Source organism: Ziziphus jujuba, chromosome 4, assembly GCF_031755915.1.
Source record: "Ziziphus jujuba cultivar Dongzao chromosome 4, ASM3175591v1".
Taxonomy (NCBI): domain Eukaryota; kingdom Viridiplantae; phylum Streptophyta; class Magnoliopsida; order Rosales; family Rhamnaceae; genus Ziziphus; species Ziziphus jujuba.
In genome coordinates, this window is record NC_083382.1 from 24,597,982 (window position 1) to 24,620,939 (window position 22,958).

General features: G+C 29.2%; 1 long non-coding RNA gene across 2 annotated transcripts; it reads left to right on the forward strand.

The window, feature by feature from the left end:
• LOC125422218 (uncharacterized) lies at window positions 1-2,510 on the forward strand. Of its 2 annotated transcripts, XR_007240568.2 has the most exons (3): window positions 1-199; window positions 961-1,065; window positions 2,244-2,510. It is a non-coding gene; the product is annotated as an uncharacterized LOC125422218 (long non-coding RNA). The 2 variants fall into 2 exon arrangements; XR_009638788.1 differs by lacking the exon at window positions 961-1,065.
• The last annotated feature ends 20,448 nt before the right edge of the window (window positions 2,511-22,958 follow it).

Genomic DNA, 22,958 nt, shown 5'->3' on the forward strand with positions numbered 1-22,958 from the left:
AGAAGGGCGTTTGGTGAGGTTCATTGATTCAAGGGATACTTGGATCAGCATATCATGATCAAGCCCGCCTTGTAATCTCATCAGGTCAGGACCAGCTGATATGAAGCCTTTGTAGCCCTCTTCCCCACCTACGATTTAAGCTCCATGAGGAACAAATGAAGCTTGCTGAAGTTCGAACACATAATTTCGGATTCGCAAGGTGATGGAGCATAGTTTTCTTTCATTTGCTCTACCCCCGGATGTTCCATACTTTCATCTTCATTAAATATAGTTGCAATATTATAAGATATAATCATGCAACTAAAATAAAATCTAAAATGGAGAACTATGGATTCGTTTGTTATGCAGGATTGTATTATAAACTTGTTTGAGATGTTTTATATGTTATAATTGATTTAAAAAATTATTAATATTGTTTAGTTATATATTATATGAAGAATGATTTTATTGGAAAACTAAGTTTAAGTTGTTTTCAGCATTAGAATTGAGTTGTTTAGTTGAATAACTTGGTTAGTATATCAGTTCCTATAAAATAGTACATCATTTAACAAATACATTTTGTTGTTTTGTGAAAGTTAGTTTCCTATTTTATTTTCTAGTAACGTATATTTTAAATTATATATTTATCAACATTAATAAGTTGGTTTCTAACATTTATTTTTTCTTATTACTAAGTTACACAAAATCAGTTTTTCTATTCCTAAAAATTAATAAACTAATAATAGGTCTTTATTCCACGCTTTATAAATAGGAGATTTCTTTCTCATTTATAAATACACAACATTAGAAAATCAACTATTCTCTCTTCTTCTTTCAAAGTGTTCTTCTATAAAATCCTCCTTATTTTCTTTATTTTCAAGTTACAAGATTACTAAAAATATTTTACTGCTATCAAATATATTTTTGGCACATATATTTATATCTATATCTATATATATATATATATTTTGAACATTACAGGTATTCTAAGGAGTTCGAGAGAATGCTTAGCTGCACACAAGCTTATTATAGCTTGGGAGAGGAATGTTAGACAACTCAGTACAACATGAGGCATATCTTCTCTAAGTATAGCATATTTTCATGTCTCGATCAAACTAAACATGCCATCCTAAACTCTGAATAATTGTTATGAATTTATTTTTGTTGTTGGGTGTTTGTAATTATGATTTAGATTCCCTACTTGTTTTATTTTCAACACTCTTAGAGAAGATATTCTATTAGGATTTATGTTTCCATTGCATCTTATTTTACTATGACATCTGTTGATTCTATTTCTTGCAAACCTAAAAAAATTTATAGTAAAAATTTCAAATGTTGACAATGAAAAATGAAAATTTTGGCTCACTACTTTAGGTCTTTATTCTATTATTCTTAAATCTTCAAATGCAAAAGAAAATGTTTCTAAAACTGTTGGTTATTCTAAATCTATTGTATCTTTAGATACCAATAACAATTCTCATAAGGATTCTCAAACTATTTCTACTGCTAATGATTTTGATTAAAAATATATGCTATACCATGGTAAAATTTTTAATGCTTTGTTTAAAAATATTTATCGTATTTTTTGTTCTACTAAATCTACTTTTGAATTGTGAGATGCTTTGCAACAAAAGTATGGAGTTAAGGAACTTGGTTTTAAAAAATATTCTATTGAAAAATGGCTTGACTTTCATATAGTTGATGGTAAATCCATTTATGATCAAATTCATAATTTCAAAAATATTGTTTTTGATATGAAAATGTAGGCATTATTTTGGATAATACTTATTACTTCTTTGATTAAAAAATTGTCTTCTTCTTGGTTTGGATTTCAAAAACTTCTAAAACAAAATCTTGAAAATTTTTCTTTTGATGAACTGCTTGTTTGCCTTAGGATAGAAGACAAACACCTTGAGACTTTAAAGACTTTTATGAACTGCTTAGGATAGAAGACAAAATCTTTGCCTTAGGATAGAAGACAAAATCTTTTGATGAACTGCTTGTTTGCCTTAGGATAGAAGACAAACAAATCATTAGGCTAAAGACTTTTAAAAAAAAAAAAAGCAGTTACACAAAAAATTCAAGGTTCTTTTGGCATAAAACCAAAAGTAAATATTTTGTAGACAAATTCTTCTTCTTATTCTAGTGGGTATTTTATTTCTAGCACACACAAAAATTTTATTTTTGAATCAAATGATTGGTGGATAGATTCAGGGGCTGATTTACTTGTATGTTCTGATAAAAAAATATTTTGTTTGTATCAGGAATCAAGCACAAAACCTGTAAATATGGGAAATGGAAATTCGGCTTCAATAATAGTAGAAAGACAAGTGCAATTGAACTTTTCTTCTAGCAATTCTATTTTTTTAGATGGTGTTAAGCATGTTTTAGATATTAGAAAAAAATTAGTAAGTACTTCTTTATTGGCTCAAAATTGTTACAAACTTGTATTTGAGTAAAATCGAATTGTATTTATAAAGAATTGTTATTTTATTAGCAAAGGATATTTATGATAGTTTATTTAAACTTAATATTATCAATTGCAAAATTCATAATTTTTATAATTCTTATACTTTTGTTGCGAATGTTGAATGTTCTATTTTTGGTATGGTCGGCTTAGGCATCTTAATTTCAGTTCTATTAAGAGAATGATGCATTTAGATCTTATTCCAAAAGCTTCTTTTACTTTTGAAAAATGTTTTGTATTCAAGCAAAACAGCCCAGAAAGCATTTTAAATCTATTGAAAAAGAAATTACTTTGTTATGATTAATTTATAGTGATATGTAATAACCTATATAAAAATTATCTTGTTGTACAAGTTTGATCGTGTTTGACCAGTAGACCATATGTGGGTCTCAAGTAAACATTTTTTATGGTTAAGATTTTGGTTTGATTGATGTATCTTTGCATAGGGCACATCAACACAAGTTTGTAGTTAGTGGCAATCAAAATTTCAAGTTACGGTTAAAAAGTTGTGGTTTTGGAAAGTTTTAAATATCAATATTTTAAATATCCATAAGTGGTATGAAAAGGACCCGTCCACATCACATGGAAAGGACTTGAACATCCATTTCCTTTTCTCATTTAATGAAACGTTGCATTGGCACCAATTTTGGAAAAAAAAAAAAAACAAAATAAAACACTTCCATTTCTGTGTTTTAATGAAATGGTGTGTTAGCACCATTTTTGAGAAAAAAAGAAAAAGAAAACCTAGCGTTTTCTTCCTTCTCTGCTGTCCAACACCTCCAGCAGTGTTCCTCTTTTCCTTTCTTTCCTAAATCCCTAAACTAGCTCTAGCAGCTCACCCACTTTCAGGTTTCTTCTATGCTACCTAGCAGCTTCTCGCTGGCACTCTAGCACTTTCAAGTTCCTTCTCTTCCTCTCTCATTTTGCATTTTTTGATCTGCTTAGATATTTTTTTTTTTCCGATCTGTAATATGCTTAGATATGTTCTGTGTAAATGCTACTTAAATCTGTAATATGCTTACAAAATATGAACACAGAAAAGTAATTTTGTGGTTTTGTGGTTTTTAAGAGGATACAGGGGACAAGGCTCTTTAAGAAAATATATATATATATATATAATATCAACTAAGAATATTTGACAAGTAAAATTATTAATCTGTTTGCTTACATAATCAATATATGGAAAGATTACATGCTTCTTTTCTTCCCCTCCCCCCACCCCTCTTTTCTTTTGTTTCACCTAAAATTATGAAAAAAAAAAAAAAGTCCTATCAATCATTTGTAGTAGAAGAACAACTATAGACATCTTAAACCATTTCATCCATACACATCAAATAATGTGGATTGTCCTTTTTTTTTTTTTTTCTTTGGTGCTCAAAATATCAAATCGATGGAATTGATGAAAAAATTTTGAGCACGAATGTTAAGTAGCTAATACTTTATGGATTTGAAAATAGCACTCATGTTCATTAATTGACACTGGTTTGTGATTGTCATTTGCACAACCTCAATGTCAACATCCAGTATAAATGAAAGTACTTGGCAACAAAAGTATCTGTGGTGGTTATATAAAACTATAGATATTTCATTCAGAAAGAAATCCAAATAGAAAATATTGGAAATGCTATAATAATAAGGTAAAGATACAGAATTATATATTATGTTGTGTTACGAAATTAATGGATCAATGATTTATTAAGTATATGAATGTTATGTAGGATGGTAAATATAGTGGAAAGTTTGTATGGGATGATAAAGTACATCATATTTGTGGAAACATGAACAATATAGAGACATAAATGTTGATTAATGAAATGGCTACTCTAAATAATAATGTAAGGGTATTAAATTCCAATATGAAGGATCTATTTAAAATTGCTACAAAAAAGCAGTAGCATCATAGGAAAAATGACTATAACTGGGGATTATTAAGTATCATTGTTATAGCTACAATATCAATTTGTTATTTTTATAAGAATATGTAGATTTATTAGAAATGATATGTAATGACTTGCACTTAAAAGTATGTTTAACAATTATTAGAGTTTGTTTGACAATTATTAGAGGAAGATGAAGTAAATGATGTCATCTTATGTTAATTAATATAGAAGATAGATTTCCATTCCAATAATACGTTAAGCATAGTAGACTTAAGCAATCCATTCTTTTCTTCATTCCCCATAAAACTAAATAAAAAAAAAAGGAAAAAAAAATCCATTTTATATTTTATATTTATTTTATTTATTAAGTGGATACCATTTGCAATCTACTAAAAGAAAGATAAAATAAACCAACATATATGAATGAAGAGAAAGAAGCCTTCATGAGTCAGCAAATGCCACCATGTATTAAAAGTTCAACAACATGATGCCATGCGTGACATCTAATTTTTCAAGGTATTTGGCTAATAACTTACACTAATTTTTGAATATATATAAACTACAAGTCGACAATGATGATAGAAAGAAGATAGAAACATAATGGCATTCCACACTTCAACCTTGCAATCCAAAGCCTCTATATTATTGCCAAAATTATCAATCGATCACACAACCTTCAACACGTCATACATCTCCATATAATTACCAGTGAAGAAGGTAGCAAAATTGCGAACATGGGTGAATTCTACTCCTGGTTTTCAGGGCATTCACGATATTGCACCTATGATCTTTTAGCACCATGTAAATTTGATCCTACAAAAAAAATAACATCACAAGGATTTGAATTTATGAAAAATTAATAAAAAATTTATGTGCAGTCATATATATTGAGCATAAGAAATTACAAGCATGAGAAGTTAAATCATCATCTTCACTTGATGAATGAGAATTGATGTCTTAATCATACATTTTGGATCTATATTTATTATATGCATATAAAATATATATATATATATATATATTACTAATACTAATAAAAGTCTTTAATAATAATAATACTAATAATAATAATAATAATAATACTAATAAACATGATGTTTTTCACTTAATATATATTTCAAAGAGAGAATCTCATATAAATTAACAATTGATTAAATTTACCTTTCTTGCAACAGAGGACAATTCCTTTTATAGTGTTGTTGTCCACGAAGTCCATATCCTCGACAAAGTTGTGATTTTGAAACTGACATCTCTTTTGGAGTTTTAAATCTTTTCCCACATCCTTTTGATCTCACATGTGATGGATTATTAATACTTGAAAGTTTTTTTGTACTTCTTTTGCTATTTGTTTTTGGCACTAAAATTCCATCACCGTTCATTTCCTTAATTTTACCACATAGCAATTCAATCTCATTCAAAAGGAATTTGGTACCTTCAATTGTGAGAGATGCATCATCATCTAAAGTAGAACAAGCTCGAGATAAACTTGTATGCCTAGTCACGAATGACATATCATGTTGGTTATTCATTTCTTGACCATTGTTATCCCATACTTCACCAATTTTTGCACTTTTTGTCCATCTGCTAAGAATGTATCGCTTGGCAAAAACATGACTTGTTTAATTTGAAAGTAGGCTAATATATGTCTACATAAAATTCCATTAAAATCAAATAGCCTACCACTGCATGACACAAAATCTGAAAGCTTATTATATTTAAGTTGTCTACTTCTTGATGAATAACTTCCACCAGCCTTTTGTACAATACAAAGCATAAACGCATCATCCTCAAATGTGCAACTTAAGAAATATGCATAACTTTCAAATAACTTATCTTGAAAAATTATAAAATTTCTCTTTGTGTATATTTTCACCATTTGTGTCTCCATTGGGCACATAATTTTCAACTTTGGTTGCTCATTCACATCAATATGATCTGCAATTTACTCATCATGTCCTTGATAATTAACGGCTTTATTAAAGCGTACAATAAAGTCCATCAATGAATTTTTGTTTAAGATGTACTTTTTTGAAAAATGCATGTGAACTTTTTGCTCTTTGACTGCTCAAGCATTAAAGATATGATTAAAATAAATAGGAACCCACTTGTTGAGAATTTCATACATTTGGCGCAACCATGTATTATCTTCTACATGAATATTCTTTAACAACTTAGCCCAACTAGTTTCAAACTCTTCAACAGTCTTAGAGTTAAAAATGATATTTTTGAACCAATGATAGTTATCCCGATGAACTATTGTATTCATCTTTTCTGAAAATTTATTCAAAATATGCCAGATATAGTATCGATGACAAGTTGATGGAAGAACTTGTGCAATGGCCTTAGTCATTATAGGATCTTGATTCGTAATAATCACCTAAGGTGCACCCCTTAGTATTGCATCCAACAATCAATTGAATAACCAAATAAAAAATTTGATTTTTTCACCACTTAACAAAGCACATCCAAAAATGATAGTTTAACCATTTTGGTTTATTCCTACCAAGGTAGCAAATATCATATCGTATTTATTCGTGTTGTAAGTTGTGTCAAACAATACTACATCATCAATTAACAATTCTGCATCATTATCTTTTTTGTCATCTCTCACCCTCTGTCCATAGTTTCTTATATCTTTCTCAATACATTCAATATTTTGAGGACCACCAGCTTCTATTTTCAGCACCCTTATTTGTTGACACATTAAAATATTTGCTTTTGATAACTGTTGGCTCAAAACTCTTTTATAGCTGATACAATTCTATGATATCTTAACACATGTATCTTGCTTGAAGTAGTCAGCACATGGTTATGCTATTCTACAAATTGACTAACAATCCAATTTGGTCCTGTTTGACTCTAAACCACTGTCATCTTAGCTTTGCAGCCAACTTGAACTAATCCTCGATTCCTTTCACATGATCATTGAACTTTATGTTTTTCTTTCTTCTGATAATGTTCATTCGTCTCTCATTCCTTAAAACACACAAACTGATTATATATTAGCTCATTTGTTTATTTTTTTTCTCCTACTATTGCTCATTCTTACGCTAAATTCACATTCTCTTGCATATGTATTGTAAAATTGGAAAGCCTCTTCAATTGTTTGAAATTCTTGTTTAACCTTTGGTTTCTTTGCTCTATAACTTGTGGAGTGTACAATTGAGTTTAAGGTTCATCTGACATGTTGTTGCAAGCAAATTTAGCTTATGTCATTCACATAGCTCTATGTTTATTCAGGAAATACAATGACAGAAAAATCCAAACAACTCAAAGCAACCAAAATAAGTATAGTCAAGAACCAAAACATTAGCATAGAATTATATGAAATTAAAAATTTAGTACAGTAAATATCTCAACAATCTTCAAATGTCATCATCTGTTTCACAGAGCTATGATCTCCATAGGAAATCCGATTATGACTAGGTTTTTTGGCTTTCTCTTTTTGTTTCCCCTCTTTATGCTTTTTTCCTTTTTACCTCTACTGTGTCTCACTCAGTTATTCTCTCTCTCCTCCAGCAATTCACGCTCGTTGTTTATTCTATCAGAAAAGCTAGCCAAAGCTTTTTGAATTTACATTTTTCAAAAGAAGAAAATGGTTTTTACTTTTTAATAAATTTCAATTCTTTCAATATATCTAAGTTAGAATTTACATAGTTAAGAGGGAGATTTCCATGTGGTATTGCAATTCAATATATTTCCATAAGCAGCATTTTCAATCTATTTACTGTACTAAAATTTTAATTTTATATCAGTTCATTGTCTAAATTTGCATGTCAAATTTTTAATTTTATATTAGTTAAGAGGGAGATTTCCATGTGGTATTGCAAGTCCATAGCATTTACACTCATTATTTCTTCTTACAAACTTACTTTTTTGGATTCATATTTTGTAAGCATATTACAGATCTAAGCAGTATTTACACAGAACATATCGAAGCATCTTACAAATCGAAAAAATATATATATATATATATCTAAGCAGATCGAAAAATGCAGAGTGAGAGAGGAAGAGAAGGAACCTGAAAGTGCTAGAGTGTCTGCGGTGAGTTGCTGGGTGGCAGACAAGGAAACTAAAAGTGGGTGAGCTACTGAAGTTGGCTTAGGGATTTAGGAAACGAAGAGAGGAACACTGCTGGAGCTGCTTGGTAGCAAAGAGGGCAGCAAAGAAGAAAGAAAACGCTGTGTTTTCTTCTTCTTATTTTTTTTTCCCCTAAAAATGGGTGCCAACACACCGTTTCATTAAAACACAGAAATAAACGTGTTTTGTTTTTTTTTTTCCCCCAAAATGGGTGCCAACGCACCCATTTCATTAGACGGGAAAAGGGAATAGATGTTCAAAAGTCCTTTCCTTGTGGTGTAGATGGATCCTTTTCATAGCACTTCTGTTTAAATATTAATATTATATTAGTATCCAAAGACCTTATATATATGTGGGAAAATATGCCAAACTGTAAATGAATTAGGAAATACCCAAAAAGTCCCTGAACCTCCGAAAAATTGTCCTAGACTCACGGAACCCAACCTCCTCCTATGCAACCTGCTTAAAATCCAAACTGAGTCACCATTGTTTGGCCATTTTTCAGACCGAATCGATCTACACATGGCATACAGAGAGGAAGCCCACTCAATGGTGACTGCAATTGTGGAATTTCATGGCAAGCCACCACCAGATGTGCCTATATCGGGCCTTTGGAAACACTTTTGGATCAGTGTGAGCATATTAATATATTCCTTTTATCTTGGACTTTCCACTGATATAAAATTTATAAATTTTGAACATCACTTAAATTTTTTTTTTCATTTTTATGTCAATTGGTTAAATACTGGATAAAATTGGACTTTATATGGATAAAAATTGGACAAACTAGACAAAATCGAAGTTAGATTAGTGTAATTAGATATTAATAGGATCTATTGGAAGTTTTAATTTTGTAAAATTGTCCTTTAGGTTAAAAATCATAATTTTGGATATTGAGTCCTAAGGGTTCGCAGTATAATGGACCGCTCGGATCCAATTTACGTAATTTTATAGTGTATAAATTATTTTAATATATATGATATACACCAATGTCTTTGGTTTTGTTGTCAAAGTCTGAGGAACAATTTATTATATTACAAGCAATTGTATTGAGCTTGGAGGCGACATTGTGGAAGAACAAGAGTAAGAATCAGCAGTACTTGTAAGTGATTATACTTTTAAATAATTTTAGGCATGCTAGTACAATATATATGGTTTGGATATTTTATATATATATATATATGGTTCGATTTAAATATTTATTTTATGCGTATATAAATATTAGTTTTTATATATATGTATTATCATTTCATATGATTTTTAATAAAATTTTTAAGGGTTTCAAATTCTAATGAGATAATGAACTTGTGAATAGTGGTTTTAAAATATTTTGCTAATTAAATTGATATTTTAGTCATTTGGAATTATAATTAATTTTGAGAAAGCGGATTGAAAAGTTATGTATTCTTAAGTATGTTTAAGTGTTTTATATATTTTTAATTACTTAAAAATGGTTTGTGGTGATATATATTTCACTGTTGGTGCTTATGTTTTGGCATGAAATGGTGATTTGAAAATTTTTGAAATATTTAAACAGATGGTTGAATTTGAATATTAAATTATATTTTATGGCACAATATTCTTGGAAATGTATAATTTTGAAAAAATTATTTTATGAATATTGTACTGTTATTTTTAATTGGCATACTATATAGTACTAGTGTTTCAATTCAATGTTATAATAGGTATATCATATGGTACATTGTTTATGTTTCTAAGTATATTATCGGTTTTTTGATATTTATAATTTTACTGCACTTTTCATAATTATTTTATGAAATTATGTTTATATTGTTTTATGATCAATGTTTATGCCATGATTAATCCAATTTATAATATTTTGATAGACATTAATTTATACTATTTAAGCATCGATTTTATGATATTGATTTGGGATAAAAGTTGGATTTTATGAAATAATTTTTAAATGGAAACCTTTTGGGAAAAAAACAAAAAAAAAAAAAAGAGCTAGAGATCTTAACAGAAAGAATTATAGAAATAAAATATTATTTTTCTATTGTATTATGCCACTAATTGAGAGATTTTTTCTCACATTTTATTTATTTTAAAATTTGTTCTCCTAGGTCCAGGTAGTTAGCGGATAGTCTACCTTTCGCATCATATGTCTTTGCATATTTGCCCATAACCATAGCAATAGTTATATATCTTTTACTATTTAGCTTTATTTTTTTAAACTTATTCATATCAGTTCTATTACTTAATTTTTCAAATATTTTTAAAATGTTCTAAACTAAATATTGGACACAGTAGTGACCATAGTATATATATATGTAGCAAAGTGATAGACTGCAGAGGTTTACTGTAGTTATGGACTTGCATGTTGTTGTGGAATTGTATGTTGTTGTGGTCCTATCTTTATATATTAAGGTATTATTTGATATTGCATGTGCTTGTTTACCTATGGTTGAATGAGATTCCATTGGGTATTCTCTAAGCATTACCCAGAGGGATTGCTCTAAGCGAGACCATTTGAGAGTCCTGATGTCAGGACCCGTCCAAAATTCCTCACCGGAACCCTAGACAAGCCCTGATCCCAGGGAAACCCTACCGGACCCTCCAATGGAAAATCCGGCAGAATCTCCCCTAAGGGATAGACTTACCACAAATTTCCTACACTGAAAACACACTTCTATATTCATCCCCTTATTCCTCTCACATTATTACAATGTAATTCCACAAATTTCAGCACTTCAAAATAAATAACAGTAACTCAGTGCATAATCAATACATAAATGTCCGGACAGTATACAGAGCTTCATGAAGTGCTACTAAGTATAGAATACAACAAGAGTGAAAGAAGTATTACAACTGCAATAAAAGAAGGCAAAGGTTCTTCTCGAACTAAGACAGCGATGAAGATCAAGTCTGCTTCGGATGAATACCGACACAACCTGGTACCTAGAGGAACGGAACTTAAAAATATGAGATGCTAATCATCTAAGTGAGTGACCCTATCTACTATACAATTATAATACCACGGTAATTTCTCTCAACACCCTTACAAATCTCTCAGTTGGAAAAGTTCCCCTTTTAAAACCTTTTCACAAAACCCTTTATTCGTATTCCCCGAAAACCAAGACATCAATTCATTCAAATGAATATCAAATAAAATATAATAAGTCAAGCATCCAAAATTTATAATTAAAAGAAATTAATTTATTGAATAATTAAGTAACGGAGAAATTAAACCAATTTAAAATCCCCATTCAAATAAATACCAAAAACAGTATTAATTATATTCTTAATTCCAATATAATTTCAAAATATTTGTTTTAAAATCCCAGTTCTGAAAATCACTTGATGCACCCACTATATACCAGTGGCGCCAACAGTACCCAGCGTCCCAAGGTACCGCTAGACAGGAGGTTATAGAGAGAAACCGGCATACGGTCGCATGGCGTCCCACCGCGCCGCTGCAAACAGGTGTCCCGGCCATGGAGGGCGGCCTACTCTCATCCGATGGCAACCACAGGACAACCCCATAAAATCACCTGCACGCTACTCACACCCACCCGCGCGCTAATCTCATCCGTGTGCACACTAACCATATCACATATAAACAGAACACCAGTACGTGTATGGTGCATCTAAAAATCATAAAATCCACATATTTATTTTATATCTCAAAATCTCAAATTTTCCATAACATACCGAGTTTATTCCATCCAATTAAACCTGTAAATTCTCCACAATTTCTTTATAATCAACGTCATAAATTCCAAGAATTTCAAATCCACCAACTCCCAAATCCACCAATTTAAATATTCCAATTTTTTCCAATAGCATAAAATATTTTCTGAAATATAATAAATTGAATCACGTAATATTCCATGGCATACTTATAAAAATTGAAGTCACCAACATAAGCAAATATTTTCCTTGAAATATTTGAAAATCAAATCATGCCCAAAATAATGTTAAAACCACAAGAATTTCATATATAATGGAATTCCACAATTCTCAATACCATAAAATAATTTTCACATAGCATAAATTTATATAATGCATATTTTCTTTAATCAAAATAAATCCACCAATAATTTCAACAATAAATCAATTAAATATTTGACACATAGAATATAAACTTCAAATATTCAAATCACACCAAATATTCACAAATTTAATTCCTGAAATTAATTTGAAGGTGGGTCACTCACCTCGAGCACGCAATTAAATCACGATCCACCATAGGATCGATTCCACAATTCACACGTGCTCCTAAAACACAATTCACACACAGTCAAATAAATTAATATTTTATTCGGATAAATAATATCCGGCACCCGGGGGGTTAAACACAAACGTTAGCCAAAATTATCGAATAATATACTGAATCGAAGCTTGTGGAACGAGGATCGCATTACCGGTCTCTATTGACCCCAATTCCACCGGTGGTGGCCGGAATTTGGCCGGAAAGCTTCGGCCGGTTTTTATCTCCTCGTATCTCGCAAACCGCTTCGAATTTTGGAAATTGGAGGCCATATTTGAACTCAGAGGACCTAAAATAGGGGGAGAGGGGTGGCAATTTGGACTGGGCTGTCCGGAAAACACAAGAAAAGAGGAGAGAGAAAATTTCCGGTCGGCGGCTTCTCCGGCCCGATCTGGGTGCATCCGGCGGCCAGTGACCGTGAAATTTTACGGCCGAGCTCGCCTCCTCCCTCAGCTCATCACTGGCCGGCGCGTGTAGCAAGGTGGTGGCCGGTGAGAACAAAAACGGTGAGGCCGAGAGGGAGAAAGGAAAGGAAAGGAAGAAGGAGAAGGAAGAAGAAGAAGAAAAAGAAAGAAAAGAGAAATTTCCCCCCATGTCCCCCCCCCTTTTTCCCCACGTGGGGAGAAGAAAAGAAAAAGAAAAAGAAAAAAAGATAATAAAATAAAATTAAATAATTAAATAATATTATTATATAAAATAACAATAAAATAATATGATATTAAACATGGTTGACATGTGGCATCTCAACATGGTGACACATGGTCACATTTATTAAGTCACACGTGGCACATCGTTACACGTTTAAAAATAATATTAAAATAATACAGTATTTGAAAAACTCTACAGGTCCATAACTTTCAAACCACATGTCCAAATCGGACGTGCCACTATTCTACGAACTCGTATGGACGAGCACTTCACAATCATGCATGAGTCAAAGCTCAACCTTGCATGAATAAAAAGTCAACTCCAGCACCCCTTGGACAGTTTAAACCTTAACTTATTTTGCTCATAACTTTCAAACCGTAGCTCCGTTTTCAACGTGCTACTAGTCTACGAACTCGTGCCAACGTGTACTTTGTAACAGTACCTCAGTCAACCTAGAATTCTATCCGAGTCAAAAAGTCAACTTTTGACCCCATTGGGTCAACGGTCAACGGTCAAAGTCAACAGTCAACAGTCACCCTCGGTCAAATTTGAGAGAATTCCGGTGTACTTCGGGACGAGATATTACACCTGATATGATTTTCGAGGCAGATCTTGCTAGATTTATATGATTATAATAAGATTTTGACTCGTGGTGGTAAACGTTCTTTTATCACTTTTATTGATGATTCCTCTTAATATTGTTATATTTATTTAATTCATTCTATTAATGAATTATTTGATATGTACAAGATTTATAATGTTAAAGTAGAAAATTAGCAAATGAGAATAAAGATTTTGAGATCTGACAGATGTGGTGAGTATACTTATAGTAAGAAGAATGAATTTTGTGAATCACATGTCATTATTCACCAGGTAAATATGCCTTATTCACACAATCAAATGATGTAGTTGAAAGGAGAAACAATACTCTACTTGATATGGTAAATTCTATGCTTATTAGTTATGGCATGCCTAATAATCTATGGGATGAAGCTATCCATTTTGCATGTTTAATTCTTAATAGAATTCCCTATAAAAGTTTTTGATAAAAATCATTATGAGCTTTGGAAAAATAGGAAACCCAACTTGAAGTTTCTCAAAGTGTGGGGGTGTTTCACAAAGGTAAGTATTCATGTGAACAAAAAAAGAAAATTGTGTTTCGAAACCATCGACTATGTTTTTGTTGGTAATTCTTTAAATAGTATCACTTATAGATTTTTATATTAGAATATGATGTTTTTGATTTCTCTGTGAATACTATTATAAAATCTTGTGCTACTCCTCTCTTTGAAAATGTTATTCCAATGAAAGATAAAATTTCAAACCAAGTTAATGAAAACTTAACTTCTAATTTTGTTCCTTCCGAATATCAAATTGAACTTATGAGGAGTAAAGTAAAAAAAAAAAAAAGTTGAGAAAAATTTTGGAAATGATTTTTTTTTTAACTTTTATGATTGAAAATGACCCTAAAACTTTAATAAAGCCATGAGTCCTCTATATACTCATTTTTTCAAAATAAGCTATTACTAGTGAGTTGAATTCAATAATGAGCAATAATACATGAATTTTAACTGACCGTCCTTCTAGTTATAAAACAATTGGGAGCAAATGGATTTTTAGGAAAAAAAAAATGAGAATTGATGGCTCTATTGAAAAATTTGAAGTTAGACTTGTTGCAAAAGGTTTTAAACAAAAAAAAAAAGTATTGATTTCTTTGATACTTATTCTCATATTACTAAAACAACCACTATTAGATTTTAATTGCTTTGGTCGCCGTTTATAAATTAGAAATGCACCAAATGGATGTGTAAACTACTTTTTTGAATGGTAAATTAGATGAAAAGATTTGCATGGACTAGTTTGAAGGTTTTATTAGTCCTTTAAATCTCTTTATGGTTTAATACAAGTACCAAAGCAATGACATGAATAGTTTGATAGTGTGATTCTTTCTAATGGTTTTGTTATTAGTGATGCTGAAAAATATGTTTATATTAAATTGTTAGAAAAAGCATGTTCAATTATTTGTTTATATGTAGATGATATTCTTAGTTCTGGTACAAGTTTAAAATATTTTGTCTAAGAATTTTGATATCAAGAATCTTGGTAGTGCTAATGTTATTTTAGGCATGAAACTAATAAAGCATGATGCAGGCATTACTTTAATATAGGGACATTATGTTGAAATTTTTTTGAAAAGTTTAATTTTTATAATGTAAAGCTTGTGTCTACACCTTTTGTTCCTAATTCATGGTTAACAAAAAAAAAAAAAATGTGATGTAGTATCACAACTTTTATATTCTCAAATTATTGGTTCCTTTATGTATTTATCTAGTTGCATCAGAGTTGATATATCTTACGCTGTTAATAGATTAAGCAAGTATAGTAGCAGTCTTAGTAATGATCATTGGATTGATATAGAAAGGATCGTTAAATATTTTAAAGATACGATTGATTATTTTATTAACTATATTGGTTTTCCTAATAGTCTTAGAAGGTTTTTGTGATGCTAATTGGATATCAGATTCAGATGAAACTAAAGCCACCAATATTTATGTTTTTACTTTGGATGGTGTTGTAGTAGCATGGAAGCCAACAAAGTAGACTAAATTTCAAAATCAACCATGGAAGTTGAGTTCATTGCTCTGAACCTTGCCAGCAATGAAACTGAATGGTTGAGAAGTCTTCTGGTAGATATACCAATTCTGTGTTATTCAATTCCTCCTATACCTTGCATTATGATAGTTAAGTAACTGTTGCGAAAGAAAAGAGTAAAAGTAATAATGAGAAAAGGAGATATAAAAAGGATTAGACATAAAATTATTAAACAATTACTAACACATGGCTTTATTTTTCTTAATTTTGTTAGATTTGAAATCAATATTGTAAATTCGCTTACAAAAGGCTTAGTGCACTAGCAAGTTATTGAATCATTGTTGAGAATGGGATTAAAGCTTATAAATATACCACCACAGTGAATAACCAACCTTTGTGATTGGAAATCCCATAAAGAAGGTTTAATGGGTAAGAAGCACTATTTTGATAATTAAGGAGAATTTCATAGTTCCATTCCTATGGTGATAGTGCTTAAAATTGTAATGGTGTAGGAAGAATATAACTGAAAATGAAACCAAGGCACATACCTATCCAAGGAGTTGATCACATATCATCCTTATAGGTATCATCTAAGTGAGTATTGTAGTATAGTCGCTACCATGGAAAATTAGGCTACTCCTTAAAAATACTCATGATACAAGAAATATGCATATGACCACTAAAGCTCAAAACAAAATAGAACTCAAAAGGAATTACCTGTACTTTGTGTATTGTAAGTGAAAATCTGGTTCAAAGAGCATAATTCAAGACTTATTTCACTATGTCTCCTTCAGAAGGAAACTTATAAATATTAAGTATTGGTTTAAATCCAAAAGATACCTACACCCATTGCACAGTAAAAAATGCTCAAAGTATATTTATTTTATAAAATAATATTTTCATAATTTTTAAATCATGGGGAGATTGTTATAATTGATTTAAAAAATTATTAATATTATTTAGTTGTATATTATATGAAAATGATTTTATTGGAAGATGAAGTTTAAGTTGTTTTCAATGTTAGAATTTAGTTGTTTAGTTGAATTGAAACTTGGTTAGTATATCAGTTCTTATAAAATAATACTATGTAACCTATATATTTGGTTGTTTTGTGAAAGTTAGTTTCGTAATTTATTTACTAGTGACATATATGTTAAATTATATATTTATTAATGTTAATAAGTTGATTTCTAATGTTTATTTTTTATAGTTGTTAAGTTACATAAAATTAGTTTTTCTACTCCCAAAAATCAGCTAGCGAATAACAAGTTCTTACTCCAAGCTTTATAAATAGAAACTTTCTTTTCCATTTAGAAATATGTAATATTGAAAAATCAACTATTCTCTCTTCTTCTCTCAAAGTATTCTTCTATCAAATCCCCCATATTTTCTTTATTTTCAAGTTACAATATTACTAAAAATATTTTACTATTATCAAATATATTTTTAGTATATAGAGAGATATAGTTTGAGCATTATAGGCGTTCTAACGAGTTTGTAGGGATTCTTACCTACACACATGATTCTTGAAGGATCATTGCATATTAAGAGAGGAATTCCAAACAACCTAATGCAAAATGGGCCTATCTTCTTTAAGGACAACCCATTTGCGTGCCTCAATCCAATTAAACAGGTCATCTTAAACTCTGAATACTTGTTTATTATTTTATTGTTGTTTTTTGGTGTTTATAGTTGTGATTCAAATTTCCTAAGTGTTTTATTTCCAACAATATAAGCTTGGTTGAATAATATTAAATTGCTTTATACTTTGTTTGGAATATCTAACACCCATACACTTCTTGTTTAAACTTTTTCATTTAAAACAGTGCATGCGGGATAGTTTATTCATCCGGTGACCTTGGGCTCATGTTGAATTATCAAAATTTCATTATCTCTTATTCGCTATCCAAGAACAAAAAGCCATATGTAACAATAAGAATTTTTAGGGGCATCACATGTTCCTAATTTTATCTTTTCCTTCCTTTATCTCTTTTATATGTCCTCTTTCATCCAATTAATATGGCATTAATATATAATATTAATTGCTAATTTTTTATAATGTTGTATTCTTTTATTAATGCTTTGGATAAACACTATTGACTTATTTACTTCTTTAAGATCAATTAATTCCTTACAAAAGAAAAAAAAAAACAACACATTTACTTTAAAAAAAAAAAGTATTCAAATATTATTAATTTTTTATTTTTAATGTTAAACTTTTTCTTAAGGTTTTTTTTTTAAATATTATATGACTTTATGTAATGTAATTAGTATCATGAATAATCATTCATAATTAAAACTCAACTTAGAATGTTATGGATAATGTGAATAATAAAAAAAAGAATTTAATGTTTCTTTCTTTTAGATGAAAATTTTTCTATCTTGAATAATGTAAATTTAAAAAATATATGATAAGTACTAATAAAGTCATTTTATTTTGATAAAAGGCTATTTTTTTTTATAAAAATTTATAATACAATACAATCTTGCACCAAACTTTGTATAATATTTATATATTCCAATACAATCTAGTTTAAATACATCCCAATACGATACACGTAAGTAGTAATTATTGTTTGATTCAATGGACAAACTTAGATCACCACATTTGAATGAATCCAAACCTAAAGATTGAAGCAGTTATTTGAAAACAAGCCCAAGAAAGCTTAGTCCAAAAACTGTTTTATTAGAAGGAACCCAAGAGCTCAAAACTACCCATTTAAGGCTTAAGGCTCAATGGTCAATGGGCAGACAAGGAACTCAACTACTCTGCTTTACCTTCAAACCTATAAGCTTATCTAAGGATACTAAGTTGCTAAATATTGCAATTCACATTAATAATTCACCAGAGCAACATTATAAGAGAATGACAGCTAACAAATAAGACTGTGAATGAGCCGAACCTCAACCACCCCAGTTAAGATTTTAACGTGTGGGTAAATCCTAACTAGGGCTTAAAAAACTATAAATATACCATGACACTGTAGAATCATATATGCATAAATTCTTAAAATAAAACTTTCTCTTTTTCCTTTCTTATACAAAATGGTTTTTGAATCTCAAAACTAACTTGAGAATTCATTTAGAGATGTTGATATTTTTCTAGTTATCTCTATGCATCGTATATAGTATCTAAACATGATATCATTTAATCAACGGATAAGGAAAATTATACTTGAATATCCTAATTTTATTTATTAGTATAGGATAAAATATAAAGTGACAATTTTCTATTATATATGTTACCGAGTCTAAGAGACATGATTTTTGTAAGGGTAAACCATTTTTTTTGTTGAGTTTGTTTTTATCCATTGGCAATTTGTTATTTAAAACACTAAATTACATGTGTGTCCATCCCATCTCATTCCAGAGTATCAAAAACAAATCTCAATTAGAAATGGTAAGTGACTTAGAGATTAATTTCCTTCTTTATTAGGTTGTGAGGTTCACATTATTCCACAGTTTTGTTATCTACTGATTTTTATGTTTTTACTTGGATTTATAATTGGGATATTTTGAATTTGGTTTAAAATGATTTTTACAAAGTTTTTGAAAGGTAAAAACACCAATTTGGCCAGAGTTTGATTTAGTGTTTGAACATTAAGTAATGTTGTTCAAATAGCACTCATCACATTAGTGTTGATAAACATCACACCAAATTAATGCTATTTGAACAACAATAGGTCAACACTAGTATTACAACCTTACAAAATGTCAAATTTAATAATATTGTTCAAATAAAACCTTCTATGTGTCAATTTTTGATTCATAAATCTAGTATTGTTTGAGCAACACTCAATCAGGCGTCATTAAAACATTGCAAAACTTGTTGTTGTTGGAGCAACACCTTGTGTTGTTCAAATAACACCCCTTAGATATCTTCAAATTCCATCTTCTTCTTCTTCTTCTTCTTCTTTTTAGGATTGATTGAGAAAAAACTGCATAAAAACTTCATTTTGATAACCAAAGAATCTTTTTCTAGGTTTATAGGTGTACGACCTTGTAGAACAAAGAAAAACATATTTGATATTCATTTTAATTATTATTATATTCTTTCCATATTTGTGTGGTTTACTTTGTGTATTTAATTTGGATTTCTTGGATTTTTATATTATCACTCAGTGAAATAAATCCATAGGTTTTCCCACCTTAAAATAAGTCAAAAACACTTTCTTTACTATGGACCTATGGATTATTTTTAAAATTTGTTACGACAAGGCTTGGAGGTGAAGTTCACTTGCAAGGAAGATCATTATAACAGTAGTTAATTTATGCTCTCACGAGGAAGACCGTTGCGACAATAGTGGAAATTGACCTTTAAGCGGGCAGTCCAAAAGATGGTTAGTGTGATACTCATCCTTATGAGAGTGTTCATTGCACATATTAGGAACACATCTATCACTGCTAGGATTGGAGATCGAGTCACCCATTATCTCAGTGGCTAAGGATGCTGGGCATCATATTTATACTTAGATTGTGTGCAACATATGATTGTTTTTTCTTAATATATGTTTTACACTAGAGGTGGTGTATGTCATCTATAGTTTTTTTGTCATTTAGGGTTTCCACATAAAAAAATTATGTGCCTAATCTTTTACTTTTATATCATTTATGTTTTTACACTTTAATGTTTTCATTATATCTGTAATGGGAAGATGGAGCCCTGAACTATTGAATTTGTTACTTTTATATATTTGTTGTGAGAGGACTAAATCTCCAATTATTGCTACTATATTATACACTACTGATTTCTAGCAGAGGAGCATGGTGATATGAAAAAAGCAGGCCTAGTCTTTTGTAATAACAAATAGCATTCTTGTTTTAATAATGCTAGACACCAAAATATTCAACAAATTTCTTTATCAAATGAGTTAATATATCATTAGTTGACATATTTATATAACCTATACTCAAATTAATGAAAACTTAAATGGATAAATGAATAAAAAAATAAACTAAATAAATATTTCAACGTCATCTACAACATCACTTGCTTATAATTTTGGAGAATATTTTGGTAATTTTAGCATTATTGTTTTTTCTTTTTTCAAAATAATCAATTTAATTCTAAATCATATAAGAAAATTTACATGAATTGATGAGTGATGAGATTATTTCCAAATTAATAATGATGGTATGGCATAGCTGGTGCAGATGTATGTATTTTTTAGAAAATGAAAATGCTGATACGATTTTAAATGACGATTTTTAAAAAACCGTCATCAATAATAATACTTTAGATGGTAATTTTTGGAAAACCATTGTCTAAAATAACATCCACACTAGAGACACATTAATGGCATAACTTTAACTATTCTATCTAAAATGTTGACATGATACATTTCGGTTAATCTAATCCTTTATTTTTCTATAATGGGGTGGTTCAAGTTATTACATACTTCCAATTATGATTGTGAAGACATTGTCTACAAGGTTGAAAATGTTGTTTAGTCTGAGTAAAGAAATAATTTAGAAAACTAGCAAAAAATAATTAAAATTATCTCAGTACAAAAATAAGAAATCTACAATACTAAAATAGTTTTGTTATATGTCATCACTAGTGACGATTATTATTTTATTCGATAAATTTTAATTGAGACATTTAGTTATGTTATTTTTTATTATAAAACCTTAAAGTTGAATCATTTAAATTATTATTTGATATATACTAATAAATGATAATCAACGATAATAAATAATATTTTTTATACTGGTGTTGAAATCACATGTACTTAGTTAAGAACTATACCCCAATCTCCTACACCTAGGTGGCTCCTATATAATGATATATTTACACCAAATAGACTCAAAAATAATTTCTTTGACATGAATACTAATACGCTAGAACCTTCCAATTTTAATCTTACTAAGATTTTCAACCTATTGATAAATTCAATTCTTTTTCAAAATTAAATCTTGAACAAAAATTTTCAACCCACGGATAATGTTGAAATGATTGCAAGTAGAGAAGTGAAGCTAAACTATACACATTATGCATTGACATAGTCAATACAACAAAGATTTTCTACACTTTTTAAGAATAGAGGATCTCAATTTAGTTAATCAAATTATAGCATTTTAACATTTTAAATCCAATTATCGGTGTTATGCTATATTATGATTATTAATTTGAAAAAATTCTCATTACTCATTAATTATTGCTAATTTTTTTTATATAATTTAAAGTTTAAAAATAAATTAATAATATATGTGGCTCTTCAAAACATCATTGATAAATTACCTACACAACCAATCGCAAAATACAATAAAATAATTCAATAAAATATACCTTCATGATAATTATCTTTTAATAATATTTATAATTAAATAATAAAATAAGTTAAAAGTAAAATTGGCAGCCAAATATTTTATACATGCTTTTTTTATATATAATTAATACTTGATTTTTCTCAGCAAAAAAATTAATACGTGATTTTTTATTTTTTATTTTTTGTAAAATTAGATTCTTCTTATTGAACAATGGCAACTTGGTAATGAAATTTAAGCATAATTTTACTTTTAGCTTATTTTATTTAATTTTAAAAATTATTAAGAGATAACTATTATCAAGATATATTATATCTTAAGGAGTTATCATGGAGATAATATGCTACTTTTTTATTTGTTTTAGTGAATCTCTAATCTAATTAAATAAAAAATGTTTATGTAAAAAATACTGTAATAATTAGTATTTGAATTCAAATCTAAAATTTTAAATGAAGTATGACTATTGTTAATACTTGTAACATAAATGACTAATATAATAAAATCAAAGATTCCCTTATAGAATTCTTATACATATGTATATATAGTTTTGCTATAGTGTACTTCTTAGTATGAGCTTTACTTGTCATTTAACCCCCCCCCAAAAAAAAAAAAAAAAGGATTTCTTTGATTTTTTTTAATCTTTATTTCTTCATTTTTGCTCAAATAGTCTTGTTGATTTTTCATTCAATATGAAAATAATCTTCAACAAAAGTTTTTCATATTTGGTTTTATAGGTTAGTCGTTATAATTTTTCATATTCATATTGAATGTTGATTTTTAAGTTGAATAAAAGATAAATAAGAATATCAAACCA